The sequence below is a fragment of the Portunus trituberculatus genome, chromosome 43 (genome assembly GCF_017591435.1).
Source record: "Portunus trituberculatus isolate SZX2019 chromosome 43, ASM1759143v1, whole genome shotgun sequence".
Lineage (NCBI taxonomy): Eukaryota > Metazoa > Arthropoda > Malacostraca > Decapoda > Portunidae > Portunus > Portunus trituberculatus.
In genome coordinates this window covers 25,701,690-25,722,375 of record NC_059297.1, presented here as the reverse complement: position 1 = coordinate 25,722,375, position 20,686 = coordinate 25,701,690, and the positions used below count along the sequence as shown (strand labels likewise).

Here is a 20,686-nt window from a genome sequence, read left to right as displayed (position 1 = left end):
GTGTGTGTGTGTGTGTGTGTGTGTGTGTGTGTGTGTGTGTGTGTGTGTGTGTGTGTCTATGATGGGAGAATGCATACATATTCTTTCCATAGTTTGTAATGCTGTATGTTCTCTCCTTTACGCTTTTCTCTTTGGTTGAGTGAGTATTACGCCCATTAGCTAAGTAGCCAGAGCTTCACCCCCCATCCGGCGTAATTACTGTTCCGCTTGATCGCCTTATTGCTCTCCAATATGCGCGGAGTACAGCCCATTGAGAGGTCAACGTTTTCACACGCTCACTACCTCCATAATTACGCACTGCTACATAAAGCTGTTTACTAGGAGCTCTGTGCCAGACTTACCGTTGTCATCTTAGCTACACAAGTTAATTAACCGAGCCTCATTCCCCTTTAAACTATTTATTTGTATGTTTCCTTCTGTCTGCTAATCTGATCTGTGTATCTTTCTGTCTGTCTGTCTGTCTGCCTGTGCTCGCTATCTCAGAAAGTTATCTACGGGTTTCAATGAGATCTTGGGTTTAGACACGCCTTGGGCGAAGAAACAAATGATTAAATTCTGTGGCGGTTCCGAATATGTATGAGATTTCCTTCTCGTCTTGAGCAACCCGAGCAGATTTCACTGCGCTGTGTAAGTCTCCGGGAGGTATTCGTCACTTTTCACTTGCCTGTTGTGTGGCGGAGAAGGTAATTGGTAGTGGTGTTAGTGCACGAATTACAGACTTGTCCTCCCCGAGTCCTCTACATTAAAGCCTTCAAAGGAGGCTTCCCTCACGCTTCGCCGGACAGGTAGTGTGCTGCGGGGATATTTTTGCTCCCTGGTTGTTATTTTTGGCAGGTGAGCGTGAAGAAACGCTCGGGAGGACGCAGGGGAGGGAGCCTTTGTGGTGAGGACAGGCGTGGCGTTGGCATTCAGTCGATCCAAGTGTCCCCTGTGGCCTTGTGTGTGGGTGTGTGTGTGTGTGTGTTTCGCCGGTGCATGGCGTCTGTATGACTTCTTTCCCGGGCGCGTCGGTCGTCTGTGGTGATTGGGACACAAGAAGACGTGCGTTCGCTTTCTTTTTAATATTTTCTCTCTTTACTCTTCGTCTCTTTTTTTCTCCCATATTTCCTCTCGTGATTACCGAACGAGTGTCGAGTTCGTTTTACTGACGCGTGACATTGTGTGATGGATGCCCTCTCTCTCTCTCTCTCTCTCTCTCTCTCTCTCTCTCTCTCTCTCTCTCTCTCTCTCTCTCTCTCTCTCTCTCTCTCTCTCTCTCTCTGTCGACCACAAAAATAGAACACCCGTTGGAAAATTAATCTCACTGAGTGGCCGTCGCCCTTGCCCTCCCGCCCCTCACCGCCACACCAGGCATGGCGGCCACCGTGACGCCACCGCTGAAGCCACACCGCCGCCTTGCATTTACCCTGCCGCGGATTTAAGTGCGGAGAGAGAGAGAGAGAGAGAGAGAGAGAGAGAGAGAGAGAGAGAGAGAGAGAGAGAGAGAGAGAGAGAGAGAGAGAGAGAGGCGTGGGTGCATGCGTGCATCTGTGGCGTCACTTCTAAGCTCATCTGGCGCCATCTACATCGCCCCTCGACCGCCCACTCGCCTCCCACCCCGACCCGCCTCCACCTCCTTCGCCTCCGATGCCGCCGCCGCCACCACCACCGCCACCACAGTCGCTGCTGCCGCCTCCACCCCGTGTATGTGTGTTGCTATGGCCACATATCGACGCTATACAACCCGTCACCGTTACGTCAAACTCTACGGAGATACACACGCCTATTTCACTACAAACACATAGACACACACACACACACACACACACACACACACACACACACACACACACACACACACACATACACATACACAAAAGAAGACTCTATCTCATTGTTTCCTCCTCCATGTGAAACCTTCAGAAGAAATGCAAGGGAGGAAGGGAACGCTGGAGGGTAGGAGGGAGGGAGGGAGGGAGGAGGAAGAATGGAGGGAGGGAAGGAGGGAGAGAGGGAAAGGACGAAGGAAAGAGTTTAATGGGAAGAAAAAAGAAAGAAAAGCGATTCGGTTTGTTTGTTTTTTCTTATTTTTGTTCCATTTCTCCTTCCTTTCGCATTGTTTTTTTTTTTTCTTTCGTTATTTTCGGTTTTCTTACGATAACCTCGTTTTTCATACTTTTTTTTCTACTCTGTTTTCATTTTCGTTTCTTTCCCTGTATTTTATTCCCCTCTTTTCTACTCTCTCTCTCTCTCTCTCTCTCTCTCTCTCTCTCTCTCTCTCTCTCTCTCTCTCTCTCTCTCTCTCCTCCTCCTCCTCCTCCTCCTCCTCCTCCTCCTCCTCCTCCTCCTCCTCCTCCTTCTTCTCTTCCTCCTTTCCGACCTCCACCACGTACGCACTGTCTCCTTCTTAGTCTACTCGTACATTTCCTATTCCATTTCTCTTCTTGTCTTGCTCGTGTCCACACCTTCTCCTTCGTCGCTTCATGTTTTCCTCCTTTCCTCCAAGTCACCCGTCTTCCTTTGCTTCTTTCCTTTTCTCACTTGTTTTGTATTCTCTCGCATATTTTTCTCATGTTTCTCTGACGCTTCACTGTTATTTTTTCTATTCAATTTCGTTCTTTTTATTTTCTTTCTTCCTTCTTCTCTTCCTTTCTGCATTCGTTCGTTCCTCCGTTTGTGTGATTTATTCTTCACTTCTTTCTTAGTTTCTATCGTTCTTTCTTCTTTTCATATTGTTTTTTGACCTTCATTCCTTCATTCCTTCATTCATTCCCTGTTTTTTCACCCTTCCATTTTTTTACATTTTATTTCTCAGTGGTTTTCCCTTCCTTTGCTACCTTCTTTTCCCATTTTTTGTTCCTCTTACTTCTTCTCTTCCTCTCTTCTTTCCATCTATCCATGAACTTCTCTTCCCTAGGAGTTTGTAGTTGCCTGTTGCGCTTCCTCTCTCTCGTCTTCCTTCCTGGCAAGAGGTGTGATGTGTGCCGCTGGTTAGTCATTACTCTGCCTCATCTCTTCATTCAGTCTTGATGGATCTCTTTGGTTCCGAGATACATGGAGTGGCATTTTGCACGCTGTTTCTTCCCTGTCTCCATTCAGTCAGTTGGTCCGTCAGTTAGTCAGTCGGTTAGTCAGTTCATGCATTTATTCCTCGTAGATTTCTTACTTCATTTCACTCTTTTTTGCTTTTATTTGTTCCTCTTTTGTTATTTTATGTTATGTTGTTTGGTTTTTGGTTTATATCGTGTGTTTTGTTTCTTTGTTTCTTCATTTTTTTATTCTTCTTCTTTTCTTTCTTTTTCCTTTCTTTCTTCCTTTCTTTCCTTTGGTGTGTTCCTTCATATTTTCCTTCCTCTAACGTGTCCTTATATTCAGTTATTATCCTTCCTTCCTTCCTTCCTTCCTTCCTTTACTCATTTGTCACCCATCCATTCATTCATATAGTTTCCTGCTTTCCTCAAACCCCATCTCCTTTTCTCTCTGTTCTGCTTTTATCTTATCTTTGTTCCTGCTCCTTCCCTCCCCTCTTCCCCTCCCTCCTTCCTTCCTTTTAATGCATCTCTTCCTTCCTCCTCATTTTCTACCACTTTGCCGTATCTCCGTCATTAATTACTCGCTTTCTCCCTTTATTATCATTCTTTTACCTGACCGTCCATCCTTCTCAGTCTCCAACTTTTCCTTCTTCCTCTCATCTTCTTGTCTTTCTCTCTTCTTCCCTTTTACTTCAGACATCTTCCCCATTTTCTGTTACCCCATTTTTTTTTTTTTTTGTTCTTTCTTTCATTCTGTATTTTTTCCTGTACATTTCCCTTTCCTTTTTTTTTTTTTTTGTATCACTATCGCCATTTCTTTATTTTTTTCCCCGTTTTTTGAAGATTTTGTTATAATCTTTACGCCATTCCTTCCTTTTTTTACTTCTTTCCATCCATCCTTTCTTCCTTCCTTCCTTCCTTCCTTCCTTTCAACATTTCTCTTCCGTAATTCTTTTATGCGTATTTTTTTCTTTCTGCTAAGCATTTTTTTTTTCTCCAGATGTCTTTCCTTCCTTTATTCTCTTTCTCCTTCCTTGATTATAACATTTTTTCTTCTCATTTTCCTTCATTTATTCGTTCTTTCCTCCTATTCGTCATCATTTCATTATATCAGACCTCCATTTATTATTCCTCACTTCTTTCTTTCCTTTTAATAGTTTTTATTTTTCTCTTTTTTCATTTTCTTACACGCCTTCATATCTTCCTCTTTCTATTCAACATTTATTCGTTCATCCTCCTACCGCTTCCTTTTTTTCCTTCTCTTTTACCATTCCTTATTTTTAACTTCTTACTTCTCTCTCTTTCATTTTCTAACACCTTCCTTTTTCCCTTTCACCCTTCCTTCACCTTTTTTTTCCTTCCCCCTTACCATTCATTCCTTCCTTCTCACATAACTTTTTCTTCTTCCTTTACACTTTTCCATATCATATTCTTGTAACAATTATCTCCTGCTCGTTCCCTTCTTCCTCATTGTCTCATTTCTCCTCTCTCGGTTTTACCATTCCTTCCTTCTCCCCCTCGCTCATTTTTCTCCGTTCCCCGTCCAGCAGGAGTCGCAGCGAGTCACGTGGCGGCGACCTTTCTCTAGGGACCAGGAACAATTTTCACTTAGGACGTTAGGGAAGCCGAGTAATGGGCAAGGCAAGAGGGAGGGAAGGAGAAAGGACACGGAAAGTAAAAAGAAGCCCTTGATGTAAACTAACTCTGCTACGTAACTTGCTCACACTTACCTCACTCCCTACCTCTCAACTTGGCTTGCTTTGTGTCGCCTTTCTGCCTCCTAGTTACTCTTATTGAAGGAGTGTTGGGAGGTGAGGTGATAGAAGGGATTTGTAAGGATAGGAGTAGTAGTAATAGTGGTGGTGGTGTTAGTAGTAGCTGTAGTAGGAGTAGTAGAAGAGTTCTTGTAGATGAAGAGAACGTAGGATGAGGAGGAGAAGGGGAAAGAGATAGTAGCTGATGGAATACTAGTAAAAACTGTGAGTAAAAGCACGCGCTTCACTATACTAGCTAAGGCAGATCCTACCTCGTATATGTAGATGAAGAGAGGGTGTGTCAGTGTGGAAAGGTTAGTAGAAGAGAGGAGAGAGAAAATGGTTCGTGGGATACTGGTAAAAAAAAAAAAAATGTGTGAGTAAAAACATCTCCTTGACCAAAATAGCTAAGGCAAATTCTAGCATGTTTATGTATTGAAGTAACAACAGTGGCAGTATTCAGTGTTTTCATCGTCGCTTCAGTGTTTTTCCTTCCTTTTCCCAAGTCGCGTGTAGGACAAAGTTTGGCCTCGATGTTCTTCTCACTTTCGTACACGGCCACCACGTCTCAGCAGGTGATGGCGAGCCGTGAATGCTGCTCTGGACTGAATAGCGACCGTTACCGAACTCACCATGCTGTACAGATGATCAGAGCTGCTGGGTGGAGGGTTGGCTAGGAAGGGGCGCCGCGGGGAGTGCTGGGTACATGTGTGCTTCTTGTTTATGTGGCAAGGAGACTGACTACTGCCACTACTGCTATTACTACTTCTTTTACAGCTACTGCTACTGCTACTACTGCTACTACTACTACTGCTACTGCTACTGCTACTGCTACTACTACTACTACTACTACTATTATTACTACTACTACTACTACTACTACTACTACTACTACTACGACGACGACGACGATTACTACTGCTACTACTACTACTACTACTACTACTACTACTACTACTACTACTACTACTACTACTACCACTACTACCACTACCACTACTACTACTACTACTACTACTACAGCTATTTTAACGCCTCATGTTTTTGGACACTGAAGGATTGATCGAGCGGGTGAGTAGGCTAGGGAGAGGCATTGAACCCTGACTACTACCAATAACACGATTCCGTCTCGTGACCCACCAGACTTGAGATGATCACTTCGCCCTCAGGGACTGTGCTCCGTATTGACTGTCTGCTACTGTATTGTAACTACTGCTGTTGTTACTACTGTTACTGTTGCTACTACTACTACTATTATTATTATTGTTGTTGTTGTTGTTGTTGTTGGTGTTGTTGTTGCTTCCACTGGTCTATTTCTTTTCTTTTGCCTTTTCCTTCTTATTTTCCTGCATCCTTTTTTTCCTTGCTTTTTCGTCTTCTTTTTCTTTCTTTTTTTTCTTTCTTTTCTCTTCTTCTTCTTCTTCTTCTTCTTCTTCTTCTTCTTCTTCTTCTTCTTCTTCTTCTTCTTCTTCTTCTTCTTCTTCTTCTTCTTCTTCTTCTTCGTTTCCTTGTCAATTTTTATGTTACTATTACTACTACTACTACTACTACTACTACTACTACTACTACTACTACTACTACTACTACTACTACTACTACTACTACTACTACTACTACTACTACTACTACTACTACTACTACTACTACTACTACTACTACTACTACTACTACTACTACTACTGTTCTCCATGGCTGTGCAGAAGTGTCCCATTGCGTACTGATCACTTGATGCGAGGGTCAGATTTCTCGTAAAGCTTTGGCGATGATGGCGGTGTTGGTGGTGGTGGTGGTGTAGGTGGTGGTGATAGTGGTGGTGGTGGTTGCTATGGTGATGTAGTGGTGCTGGCGTGCTGTAGTATATAGTGATGGCGATAATGGTACTCCTTTTGATCATGGTGGTGGTAATAGTAGTTGAATTAATAGTAACAGGAGAGAGAAGTAGTAGTAGCAACTGTAGTACTAGTAGGTCTTAATGATAGTTGTGGTAGTAGCTACAGTAGTAGTAGTAGTAGTAGTAGTAGTAGTAGTAGTAGTAGTAGTAGTAGTAGTAGTAGTAGTAGTAGTAGTAGTAGTAGTAGTAGTAGTAGTAGTAGTAGTAGTAGTAGTAGTAGTAGTAGTAGTAGTAGTAGTAGTAAAAGAACAGGAAGGAGGATAAAAAAGAGAAGGAAGATATGGAGAATGTATTATCATTATTATCATTATTATTATTATCATTCTTCTTATTTTTTTTTTTTATACCATGTGGGCTTTTCACGGGAATTTCTGAGCTAAAGGACATACTTTTTGGGGTGCCTCCTATCTCAAAGCCCACCCGCTAGGAAACCGTTACCCCGAGTGAGGAAGCCCAACCTACACTCGGACCGTGGACAGGATTCGAACTCGTGCGCTTGGAGACCCCTCGGACCCCAAAGCACGCATGGTTCCACTGTACTACGGCGGCTATTATTATTATCATGATCAGTAGTAGTAGTAGTAGTAGTAGTAGTAGTAGTAGTAGTAGTAGTAGTAGTAGTAGTAGTAGTAGTAGCAGCAGCAGTAATAGCAGCAACAGCAACAACAACAACAACAACAACAACAACAACAACAACAACAACAGTAGTAGCAATGTTCCTTATCGTCGTAGTAACTCTTCGATCCTGACACTGAAATAAACACTTTACGAGAAGAAAAAACCATCACCAAGTCATAAAAGCCGCTGTAATAATTTCCCTCACATTTACACTCATTTTCCAATTCATGCATTTGTCAGCCAGCCAGGAGAACACATTGACCGCGCCGCTCTTCTCTGCCTTTACATTTCACTAGAAAGAGCAAAATTAACACAAGCGCGAAGAGAAAGGGGTCAGTATGATGATATAAGGGTATAGTACTGTTATATATATATAAAGAAAAAAACACACTCCTTTCCGCATTTAGCTATTATTTGCTTCATATGTAAGAATATTTTTTTTATTACAAAGTACTCCGTTTTTCTGAGCTGGAAATTTTTTTTTTTTTCAGTTTTTAGTTTCGAATTTTGAGGAGAGTGTTGTGTGGATACTAGTGCGACCTGTGTGTGTGTGTGTGTGTGTGTGTGTGTGTGTGTGTGTGTGTGTGTGTGTGTGTGTGTGTGTGTGTGTGCGTGTGTGTGTGTCCGTGTGTGTGTGCGTATGTGTGTGCGTGTGTTGGAGGAATGGTTATCTCAGTATGACAAGAACATGACTTGTGGTGTTGTGGTGTACAAGCATAACGCAGACACACACATTCTCTCTCTCTCTCTCTCTCTCTCTCTCTCTCTCTCTCTCTCTCTCTCTCTCTCTCTCTCTCTCTCTCTCTCTCTCTCTAAACGAAATCCATTATGATATATCTCTCCCTTTATTATCTTTCTCGTTATCTTTCCTAGTGAGACTTATCCTCGTTCTTCCTGTTATTCAAATTGTTACCGGAATATAATAACCTCGAACTGTGCATGAGGTAGAAACAATAATGGCTCAGCAGGAAGACGAATACCACAGAGCATGACAGTTATCCGCAAACAAACGCTGGCAGGGATGTAGCATAACACGAGAGATTTTTGTTTTGTTTTTCACATTGTTTAAGTCTCATCGCTGGAGGAATTGCGTGTAGGTATGTGGAGCGCTCTGTCACATGCACGCTTTCTCTTTGGTAATGGGTTAAAATGGGCGGGGAATATACACCGTGATTTGTTCTGCCTTAACCTTTCCACTGCGTCACCAGAGGCAATGCGTGAAGTCCTGATAAGTGCCCTCTAGAAAGTTTGCATAATGAAAATTACATGTTTTTCATCTTTTGTCCCAGGTCAAAGAGTGGATGTGGCTATAGAGGAAGTAAAGGTGTCTCAGTGATTGGTAATTAGGGAAAGGTGTAAAGGTGTAAGGACTAATTGGTAGTCAAAGGATTAAAATAGTTTCCCCCCATATATAGATAGATAGAAATAATGTTATCCCTTACCTCCATTGTGATTTGTGGTTTGTTAAGGTTAGATTGTAGAGGTTTAACTTAACATACGGTATGGTCAGATGAAAATGCTATAGTTTTTTTCCTCTGTCCTTCAGGTGAATACTCGTCTACTACTACTACACTCCACCAGCACTATTTTCTACAATAAATAGATAAATAAAACAAAAATAAATAGAAAAGTAAATAAATAATATCTCTTGCCTCCATTTGGAATTAAGTTAGGTTAGATTAAGTGTGTTGGAAGGAATGCACCGTGTTTTCCCTCCTTTCCTCCTTTAGCTACTTCCCCAACAACAAATAGGGGATGTGGGCTTTCATCTCCATCATGAATTAGGTTGTATTAGGTTAGGTCTCGCTGCGGTGGTTAATTATTTTGCATTTGTGGATCGATTTTACATATATGCGTAGATTATTTACTGTTTCACCATTTCTGTCCCTGTGATTGTGCTTCATAAAGACATCACACGAACATAGTAACACACGCCAACTAATACTTACACTCGCCACTGCAACGTCTAATAAGGAAAAACAAAACAAGATAGACATAAGCTACCGGGGTAACTAAATGGACATATCCGTTATCTTACAATCTATAAAGTAACGCAAGAGTTAATAAGTACTCTCAATCATTCATCCCTTTCTCTGGTAAACTCTGGAACTCCACGCCTGCTTCTGTATCTCCATCTACCTATGACATGAACCTATTTAAGAAGGAGGTTTCAAGACATTTATCCCATTCTTTTAGTTAACCCTCTTGACCTCTTACGGGCAATAGCATCTCAGTGGACCTTTCTGTTTAATCATTTATGTTGCCCTTAGCCGGTTCTCCCCTCTTATTATACTTTAGTACTTTAGAAAATAAGACTGAAATGTGCACCAGTCAGCAAATGAGAGCACCAGGATAGTCAGTGGCAGTGTTACCATAGTCGTGTGTCCTCAGATGGCATACATGGTGGAGCGGAGCATGGTGAAGGTGAAGGTGAAGCAGCTGACCACTATTTGAGTCCGCTTCGGGAACATACTATAGTTGGTTGGCAAGCCACCCCTCCCTCTCTCTCTCTCTCTCTCTCTCTCTCTCTCTCTCTCTCTGACACACATACACACACACACACCGCTTAGTATAATGGTTAGCAAGCCCGATTCACAATCGAGAGGGCCCGGGTTTGAGTCCCGGGAAGCGGCGAGACAAATAGGCAAGCCTCTTAATGTGTAGCCCCTGTTCACCTAGCAGTAAATAGGTACGGGATGTAACTCGAGGGGTTGTGGCCTCGTTGTCCCGATGTGTGGAGTGTCCTACCCGAAGATCGGTCTATGAGCTCTGAGCTCGCTCCGTAATTCACCGTGGTGAATTACACACACACACACACACACACACACACACACACACACACACACACACACACACACACACACACACATACGAAAATAAAATGTAATAAATAACTCAATAAAAAAATAAGATAGAATAAACAATAAATAACAAACTGCAAAAATTTTCACATGTTTTCTTATATACATCAATGAATAAATGAAAAGAAAAACTAACTAACCAACCAACTTAATAGATATAATATACAAAATAGATTGCGAACTTTTGACACATTTCCCAGAAAATTAATAAAACTTGTAATGTAATGAAACCTATTCTTAGCTTTCTAGGAGCTTGACAAGACTTACTTAATGGTGTCTGTGTGCGTGTTTTCTCAAGTGAGTAATGGACGTAAAGGGACAAAAGGAGGGAGAGGGAGAGGGAGAGTTGTATCCAGGCAACGACAGAGAAAACAAATTAACATAAAAAAGAAAAAGAAAAATGCTTAGCAGAATATTGGTTACGGTGATGAAGGATTCTAGACTTTGTAGCGCGCTCGCACATACACAGCCACGGCCAGCCTGTTGGCCTCCCCCCATCCCCCTTTGTATAAGTTTTTAATAAGTTAATTAGTGCTCGCCCTGGTGTTATAATATAAACAATTTTGGATATTATAAGTGAGTGCACGTCTGGACAAACAGTGAAATGAGTGCTGCAGTGCTAAGCTACGGACGCGATGCCCTTATGCGCCGTAGACGTGAGGCTGGGTACCCTCCATCAGAGGTCATTCAACGCCTCAAAAACTTAGTTATTTTGGAATCGTGGATCGAAGGGAGGAAGGAGTGTGGTGCGTCCCATTAAAGTGATCACATCTACCGTGAGGAAGGGGCGGAAGGTTGAGGAGAAGGAATACAAACACTTCGAAGTTCCGCGCGTGTGGTATAGTCTTCCCTCTCTCCTCCTTTCCAACGTGACATCACTGGCGAACAAGATGGACGAGTTGATAGTGTCAGTGAGATCTAACTGTGCAGACATTGTGGCGATCACGGAGGCGTGGCAGATAACTCCTGAGGTGTGTATGATTCAAGATTACCAGCTGTTCCACCACCTCAGGAATCAACGCAGGGGGGAGGAGTGGCCCTGTTTTGCCGCTCTGACCTCAGCCCCTCACACCTACACGTCGACGTCCCCGCCGGATTGGAGGCCCTGTGGGTGAGGGTTACCCCCTGCCACCCCGCAACACAGCCTCCATCATTGTGTGTGTTGTCTACCACCCTCCACGGGCCGCCACTGCACGGTTGCTCACTGATCACATCATCGAGACTGCTGATGCTCTACGGGTGAGATTTCCTGCCGCCAAGCTGGTAATCTGTGGTGACTTCAACCGCTTGGATATCAGTGAAATCCTGCACCAGCTACACCTCACCCAGGTCGTGGACTTCCCCACCCACCACCAGTCCACCCTCGACCTTATCATGACAGACCTGAGCCAGCAGTACTCGCCTCCCAAGCCACTCCCCCCCATGGGACGCAGCACCCACCTCTCCATCCTGTGGACACCCACCCCACCACCTCGGTTCCCAGGTCAACTGTCACCAGATCCCACAGGCCCATGCCTGACTCCGCCATGAGGGAATTTGGGCAGTGGCTGACACATCACCCGTGGACCGAGGTACTGGAGGAGGAAGACGTCCACACAAAATGGCGGAACTACTTCACCACCACAACGGAAGCCTTCCACCACTACTTTCCCACCAAGGACATCACAGTGGACCCATCTGATGCCCCTTGGATGACGCCCTGCATCAAACGACTCCTTCGTCAGCGTGACAGGGCTTTCCACTCTAGCCCTGACCAGTACAGGAGTTTAAGGAACAGAGTTATCAGGAAATTAAAAAGCCAAGGCAAGCTACTACCCAGACAAAATTCACCATCTCAAGCTTACTAACAACAGACAGTGGTACGACAAGATTAAGTCTTTGTGTGGTTTACAAAACAAGCCTCTTCTCTTCCCTGTGTTTCACACCTTTCACCTGACAACGCGGCCGAAGAGATTAACGGTCACTTCGCTGCGATCTGTCAGACACTCCCTCCCCTTCACTCTACTACTCTCCCAGCCTACCTCCCTGCCTCCTCCCTCCACCCCTGTCCAGGAGGTTGATGTTTACAGGAAGCTTCTTAAATTTAAACTAAACAGATCCACCACTCCCACTGACCTCCCCATCAAAATTTACAGAGAATTTGCCCCAGAACTTGCCACACCCTTTGCTCTATCATCAACGCCTCCCTTTCTCAACATTCCTGCCCCGATGACTGGAAGACATCTTACGTCACCCCCCTCCCCAAAATTTCTAATCCACAGTCACTGAATGATCTAAGACCAGTCGCCATCACCCCTATACCCAGCCTTATCTGTGAAGATTTTGTGTTCGACTGGGCCTATAACAAAATTTGTAACTCTATTGACACACAACAATTTGGCAATATTAAATCCACCTCCACATCTCACTACCTTGTCAGCTTCCTGGAATTCGTCCACAGCCACCTGGACAAACGCAACACTTCTCTAGCTATTGCTTTTGTGGACTTCAGAAAGGCCTTTGATCTTGTTGATCACACTGTTATGATAAATAAAGCCATCACTCTGGGTCTCTCTCCCTACCTGATAGTGTGGCTGGCAGACTTCCTCACGGGAAGGCGTCAGGCCGTTTGTTATCAGGGCTCTGTCTCCTCTTTCCAACAGCTCACATGCAGGGTCCCTCAGGGGACCAAGATGGGTCCTCTGTGCTTCCTTATCCTTATCAACGATGCTCTCGTCCACACCCCCCCACCGCTGGAAGTATGTGGACGACTGCACCGTGGGCGTACCCGTCAAAAACACCAACCCAGACTTCTCAACACTTCAGTCCACTCTTAGCCAACTACAGACGTGGACGGAGGACAACAAAATGACCATCAACCACACCAAGACCGTGGTGATGCACATTTGTACCTCCACAGCAGCAGTCCCCCCCTCCCCAGCTATCTGTGGGCCCTCACTCCCTCCAGGTGGTCCGCAGCACCAAGCTTCTAGGTGTCTTGGTGGATGATCAATTATCATGGAAGCAGCATGTTTCCAACATCATCAGGTCAGCCTCATACAAAATCTATTTACTGCGCCGACTCAGGTCCCTGGGAGCACCGGCAGATGAGCTGAGGGGAGTGTACCTCACCTTTATACTCCCTAAGCTCATGTACGCCGCCCCAGCGTGGTCCTCCTCCTGAACCTCACACAACGACAACAGCTGGAGAGGGTTCAGAGGAGGGCGTTCAGGGTCATCCTTGGGCCTGCCTACAGGTCTTACGAGGACGCCCTGACCTACCTGAGTCTGCCGAGGCTGGCCACAAGACACCAGGAAGCCTTGGAAAAATTTGGGGAAGGACTGCTGCGTCATCCACGTCTCCGCCACCTGCTACCCCCAGACGTGCCTCCCCCTGCCCGCGCCACCCGACACCAGGAATCGCGTGGCGCCCTTAAGAGCACCGCGCACTGACCGGTACCACCTTAGCGCGGTGCCCACTATGGTGTGAGCCATAAATAGATAAATAAATAAATGAATTCTTGGTTAAGTTAGATCCATAGTTAGGTTAAGCATTTCATTGATTTAATGTTCCCCCCACGTACATTTTCAGTGTAAATTTTTCGTTGTAATGCCAAATTAATAAGCCGTATATTATTATTATTATTATTATTATTATACACACACACACACACACACACACACACACACACACACACACTCTCTCTCTCTCTCTCTCTCTCTCTCTCTCTCTCTCTCTCTGGAGGTGACATGGATGTTCCTAATCTTAATTATTTTTCGGTCAGGTATTTTTAACACCTTTTCCTCTTTTCTCTCCCTTCTTCCTTCCCTCCCTCCCTCCCTCCCTCCCTCTCTCCTTCCTTCCATTGCTACCTCCCTCTCCCTTCCATCATAGCTTTCTTCCCTCTCTTCTTTCCTTCCTCCCAAACACTCCTTCTTTCCTACCCTCATTCCCAAGATTCCTCACACCCTCTCTCTCTCTCTCTCTCTCTCTCTCTCTCTCTCTCTCTCTCTCTCTCTCTCTCTCTCTCTCTCTCTCTCTCTCTCTCTCTCTTCCCTTCTCTTCTCTCCAGTTATACATTTCTTGGTCTTGACGCTCCTCCGCTCCTATCATGATTCGCTCTTTGAACTTCTCCTCCTCCTCCTCCTCCACGCGTGATGGTGGTTTTTCCTTTGTATTCCTTTATGCTCCTTCCTTCTCCCCATCGAAGCTCACTTTTCTGTTTCAATTTTCTGTCCCTCGCGTTTCTCTCTGTGGGAAATGGAAAGGTGGATTAACTTGCACACTGACAGATAGATAGATAGATAGATAAGTAGACAGGTAACTAGGGAGAGAGAGAGAGAGAGAGAGAGAGAGAGAGAGAGAGAGAGAGAGAGAGAGAGAGAGAGAGAGAGAGAGAGAGAGAGAGAGAGAGAGAGAGAGAGAGAGAGAGAGAGAGAGAGAGAGAGAGAGAGAGAATCACCATGGAGACGGAGGAGGCGTGGTGAGGAAAGGAGAGGAACGGAGGGTGAGATTGAGAGAGCGAGGGAGGTAGGCAGGGAGAGACAGGAAGGGAAGGAGAGGGAGAGGGAGATGAAGAGGAAGGTAAAAGAGAGGTGAGGGACTGTTCAAGTACACACACACACACACACACACACACACACACACACACACACACACACACACACACACACGCCCGGTAGTTCAGTGGTTAGAGCGCTGGCTTCACAAGCCAGATGACCGGGGTTCGATTCCCCGGAGATATTTGGGTGTGTCTTCTTTCACGTGCAGCCCCTGTTCACCTAGCAGTGAGTAGGTACGGGATGTAAATCGAGGAGTTGTGACCTTGTTGTCCCGGTGTGTGGTGTGTGCCTGGTCTCAGGCCTATTCGAAGATCGGAAATAATGAGCTCTGAGCTCGTTCCGTAGGGTAACGTCTGGCTGTCTCGTCAGAGACTGCAGCAGATCAAACAGTGAAACACACACACACACACACCGCGTAGTGTAGTGGTTAGCACGCTCGACTCACAATCGAGAGAGCCGGGTTCGAGTCCCGGTATCGGCAAGGCAAATGGGCAAGCCTCATAATGTGTGGCCCCTGTTCACCTAGCAGTAAATAGGTACTGGGATGTAACTCGCTCTCCTGTGTGTTGTGTGATCGGTCTATGAGCTCTGAGCTCGCTCCGTAATGGGGAAGACTGGCTCGGTGACCAGCAGACGACCGAGATGAATTACACATACACACACAAATAGAGGCGGCGTAGTGAAACAGGCATTATGAAAGACAGTTTCCTCTATAGTTTATACAACGTGCTTATATACCAATGTCTCTCTCTCTCTCTCTCTCTCTCTCTCTCTCTCTCTCTCTCTGTAAATATTTTACGATAAATTTTTCTAACTTACGGTTACAAAATGATTGGGAATTCTTTCAGCTCTCGTGAAGCATTTATTTCCACCTCGTAGTTAATGTATGGAGTGGGCATCCTCGAGACGTGATAGACTGCAGCACCGTAAAGACTTACTTTTAAACGCCGCCTTGATGAATATTTTGCCTCTATTCCGCGGCAAACAACGTATTTGCTAGAGATTAAATTTCTTTCCTATATACAAAAAATAGGGACACTTTATTTCATCTTATTTTAATTTTCCTTTAAAAATTTCCTTTGGGTTTTTTTTCTCTATCCATTGAGATATTTATTTCCTATCTGTTTCCTGTACGGCTTATGTGAGGGTGAGTGGAGGGAGGGTGGGGGGAGAACCTTCTACCTTTGTGTCCTTTTCATTTACTGTCACTTTAGTAGTCTTGGGTCAGGTGACTCGTGAGGACTACAGTGTGTGTTGTGGCTTGGGTATACGTCTAATAGTCTCTCTCTCTCTCTCTCTCTCTCTCTCTCTCTCTCCGCAGATGGGCGCGGCCTCCCGCTTGTACTCCTTTACGGTGGCCATGACAATCGTGTTATCCTGCTGGCCTCAGTGAGTTATTCCTCTCTCTCTCTCTCTCTCTCTCTCTCTCTCTCTCTCTCTCTCTCTCTCTCTCTCTCTCTCTCTGTTTTGTATCAGTTATTATAATTGTTAATAGTAGTAGTAGTAGTAGTAGTAGTAGTAGTAGTAGTAGTAGTAGTAATTGTTGTTGTTGTTGTTGTTGAAGTAAGTGTTATTTTTATTTTGTACCACCGCCACCACTATCACCAACAATATTCCTCCTCCTCCTCCTCCTCCTCCTCCTCCTCCTCCTCCTCCTCCTCCTCCTCCTCCTCCTCCTCCTCCTCCTGCTCCTCCTCATCTTTGTCGCGGCTCTAGGAATCATACCTCGCCTTGCATCTTATCCCAGCTTGTTCTCCTTTATCGGTATGGCATTATACTCGTTCATTTATCACTTAATTTTGTCTTTCTATCATTCTCTCTATCTTTTTTTTTCCTTCGTTCGTTTTCATATTGCTTGCATTTTACTCAGTGTTTTATTTCCTCTTCTGGTCTTTTTCCCACGTTTTCTTTTCATGTTGTCAGTTATTTTTATTTTCTATTTTTTTTTTTCATTTCCATTCTGTCTGGCTTTTAAACTGCGTCTGTCTGTCTGTCTGCTGTCTGTCTGTTTGTGTGTCTTCTTGCTTTGTGTATGTTTGTATTTGCATTGCTTATGCTCTCTCTCTCTCTCTCTCTCTCTCTCTCTCTCTCTCTCTCTCTCTCTCTCTCTCTCTCTCTCTCTCTCTCTCTCTCTCTCTCTCTCTCTCTCTCTCTCTCTCTCTCTCTCCATTGGTCTATTTCTTTATTTACTTATCTCTCTGTTTGTTTGTCTCTTTTTTTTTTTTTTTGTCTACATTTTATACCTTCTTAGCTGTTTGTTTATCTGTCTGTCTGTCTGTGTGTCTAAGTATTAGTCTGTCTATCTGTGAGTCTCTTTATCATTTTCAACTTGTCAACCTGTATGTGTTCATTTATTTTTGTCCATCTCTTTTTCTTTGTCTATTAGTGTACTTATGTAGACGCATTATCTGTGTGTCTGTCAATCTGTCTTGTGGTATTTCTGTATGTTTGCATGGGCGGAATATCCTCCTCCTTTGTCTCTGCTGGTCTATATATACACGTCTGTTTTGAAAGCACGCGTGACTTGTCGGCTTTTTGTATATCTATTTTTTTTTTCTCTCTATCTCTTTATCCATCAGTGCTCTGCTTACACGTGAATCTGTCTAGTATTTGTTTCAGCTTGTGTTTCTCTTTCTGCTTGTCTGTCTGTATTTTTATCTATGCGTTTACCTTTCTGTCTTTTCTGTTTACCTACCTGCTCGTATCTGTCTTGCCCGCTGTCTTCTTGGCTGTCTGGCTGTTTCCTTATTTCGCATCCCGTGCCTCACTTTACATGTTCCTATTTCCATTCCTCTTACGTCCTCCCTCCTTTGTCTTCTTCACATGTGCGCATCTCACTCTCTTATACTCTCTCTCTCTCTCTCTCTCTCTCTCTCTCTCTCTCTCTCTCTCTCTCTCTCTCTCTCTCTCTCTCTCTCTCTCTCTCTCTCTCTCTCTCTCTCGCTGTTTGCATCAGTTATTATAATTGTTAATAGTAGTAGTAGTAGTAGTAGTAGTAGTAGTAGTAGTAGTAGTAGTAGTAGTAGTTGTTGTTGTTGTTGTTGTTGTTGTTGTTGTTGTTGTTGTAGTGTTATTTTTTTGTACCACCGCCACCACTATCACCATCAATATTCCTCCTCCTCCTCCTCCTCCTCCTCCTCCTCCTCCTCCTCCTCCTCCTCCTCCTCCTCCTCCTCACCTTTGTCGCGGCTGTAGGAATCATACCTCGCCTTGCATCTTATCCCAGCTTGTTCTCCTTTTTCGATATGGCATTATACTCGCTGCTTTAAGGAGAATTACTTCCCTCACGTGTTGCTCCGTCAGTTACTAATGCTTATCTTCTTTGTTGACAGGTTGGCGTCCCCGGAACTGTACAGGTGAGTGAGCGAGGCTGAGAGCTGAGGTAGTAGCCTTATATTCTGAAAGTCTTGCTCTCTCCCCACGACTGTTTTTTTTTTTTAGGGCCACAGAAGTGATTAGCTGATTTCTCCAGTGTATTTCTCTTGTTATTAACGTAGAAATTGTGTTAATCTCTAACTAGAGTTGTGGAATTATGCTTTAAATCTAATCTAACTTCAACTACAGCCTCTTAGAAGCCATAGTGCGGCGTAGAAGCGTTTCAGAATATGGCCAAGTAAGAGATAACGTAGTGTAGGTGCAGGTGGTGAGAGTTGGGGGAGATGTTAGTGGTAATGTCTCTTTTGATGAAGCCAGCGAGGAAGGAAAGAAGGAGTGAGTGGAGGGAGGTGTGCAAGGTCAGTTTAGACGTCTTGGGAGTGTGTATACGTGTGGCCTGAGTGAGGGAGGATATGTGCGAGGAAGGCATGCTGTGGGAATAGAGGCGAGGGGAGAGCAAAGGGGGTTGTCTATGTAGAAGGAAAGTTAGGAATAGATGGATGGATAGCCAATTAAGTAAGTATATGAAAAAAAATAAATGAAAAAAAAAATATATATATATATATATATATATATATATATATATATATATATATATATATATATATATATATATATATATATATATATATATATATATACAGATGTAATGTTTGGATGAGTAGATTGAGAGAGAGAGAGAGAGAGAGAGAGAGAGAGAGAGAGAGAGAGAGAGAGAGAGATTTAAAAGGCTTAAATAATCCTCAAATTAAGTCATCACAAGGGAGCCCCCCTCCAATATAGTAATTTGTCCTTCTGCTAGGCAACAAAGGCCATATAGCTGATAGATGACATTAGTGGGGTTCGAATCGATGCCCCGCAATCTACCACCATCGTGGCAGACTGCGGCGCCTTAATCCGCGTGACCACTAAAGGCGGCGTCACACTAGCACTTTTTCCGTCGTCTCAGGCGATTTCCGTCGTCTTTTTACTCTTCTGTCAACTCTTTCCGTCGTCTTTAGTCAGACGGAACGCATCGTTTTCGTCTAGGGCCAATTTTTAGTCAAAATAAAAACTATGGTTTCTAATCAACACTTTTATTAAGAAAATATTTTTTTGTTAAACGGAAGAATGCTATTATCATAACAAGAAATTTAAATGAGTTGATGAATATATATTTGTATACATTTTTTTTTTCTTCTAGCCTAGCAATGAAAAGTTCCTCAGTTGTTTGTGTACATTTCCAGGGGAGTGCGAATGTGCGACGCTTTTGAATATTTCCAAGGCAACTTCCAAGTAGCTGGCCAAGATGAGCAGTGGACAAAACACACTGACGAATTTCTCATAGAGTATTAGAGGTCACCGTTGCCTTTGGGATCACAGAACAGCTGATTACATTATAAGGTGCAAAAAAGCCGCGGCTTGCTGGGGTGAATGAGGAGCCATGTTTGTTTACAATCGACAAGCGCGGCAAAGGCGGAAGCAAGCTTGTGTGTGACGGCCACCGTCTGCAAAAGTTGACAGTCGTCAGAAAATTGACAGAAAAAGAAGACGGAAAAGTGCTATTGTGACGCCGCCTTAAGGACACAGAGAGAGAGAGAGAGAGAGAGAGAGAGAGAGAGAGAGAGAGAGAGAGAGAGAGAGAGAGAGAGAGAGAGAGAGAGAGAGAGAGAGAGAGAGAGATGGTGGAAGGAGGCAAGAAAATGGTAATGACAGGCGTTGATGATGATGTGGGATGGTGTGACAGTTTTGATGTTTAGCTCAGTGAGTGGAAGTAATAAGATTTGGTCGATCTCTCTCTCTCTCTCTCTCTCTCAAACCAGCCGTGTGGTGTCTTTCCCCTTCCACATCAATGGCCGTACTAATAATGTTTGGCCGATGCATTATTCAATCTCAAATACAAGGTGGAAATAAGCCTAGCCCACATTTTTTCCCTTAAACTTTTAACTTTCTTCTTACCACCTCCTTCATCCTTCAGCGTATCGGGTATTGGAAAAAAGAAAGTAATGATATCTGAGTTGATGCATCTTTATCCAGTCTGAAATACGAGCTGGAAATGTCGTGTTTTCTCTTGGACGATTGCAATTTGTCGGCTAAAGTAATACTAATGTTTAGTGGCCGTGTAATCCTCAGCGTCGCCTTATCATCGAGGAATGCAGGGACAGTGCTCAGCGAGACGAGTCAACCTTGATTACTCAGCCAATGACTCGTGCAACAAAGAGATGGATGGACTTGCAATACTGGCTGATCAGGGGTTAGGCAATGATAGGGAGCCACTGTGCTGTTATCTCATCTTGCATTTCCTTGTGATTGATATTTGTGAGAAGGAAACTAGACGTATTTTGTATTTATTTATTTATCTTATACACAACAGAGATGGATGGACTTGCAATACTGGCTGATCAGGGGTTAGGCAATGATAGGGAGCCACTGTGCTGTTATCTCATCTTGCATTTCCTCGTGATAGATATTTGTGTGAAGGAAATTAGACGTATTTTGTATTTATTTATCCTTTACACATATAATGACTCATAAAAAGGAGAAATACGTAACGAAACAGTACTAACTTTACTTTTCCTTTTGATAAACGTACTTGAAAGGAAATTATGTGCAGTATTTTTGTTTTTACCCAGAATGCTACTAATAAAAAGAGAA

The 20,686-nt window shown here is 43.9% G+C and overlaps 1 pseudogene; it reads left to right on the top strand.

Annotated features, from left to right (window-relative positions):
• The window catches only part of LOC123518247, a 79,749-nt pseudogene that overhangs the window by 32,023 nt on the left and 27,040 nt on the right, over nt 1-20,686 (top strand).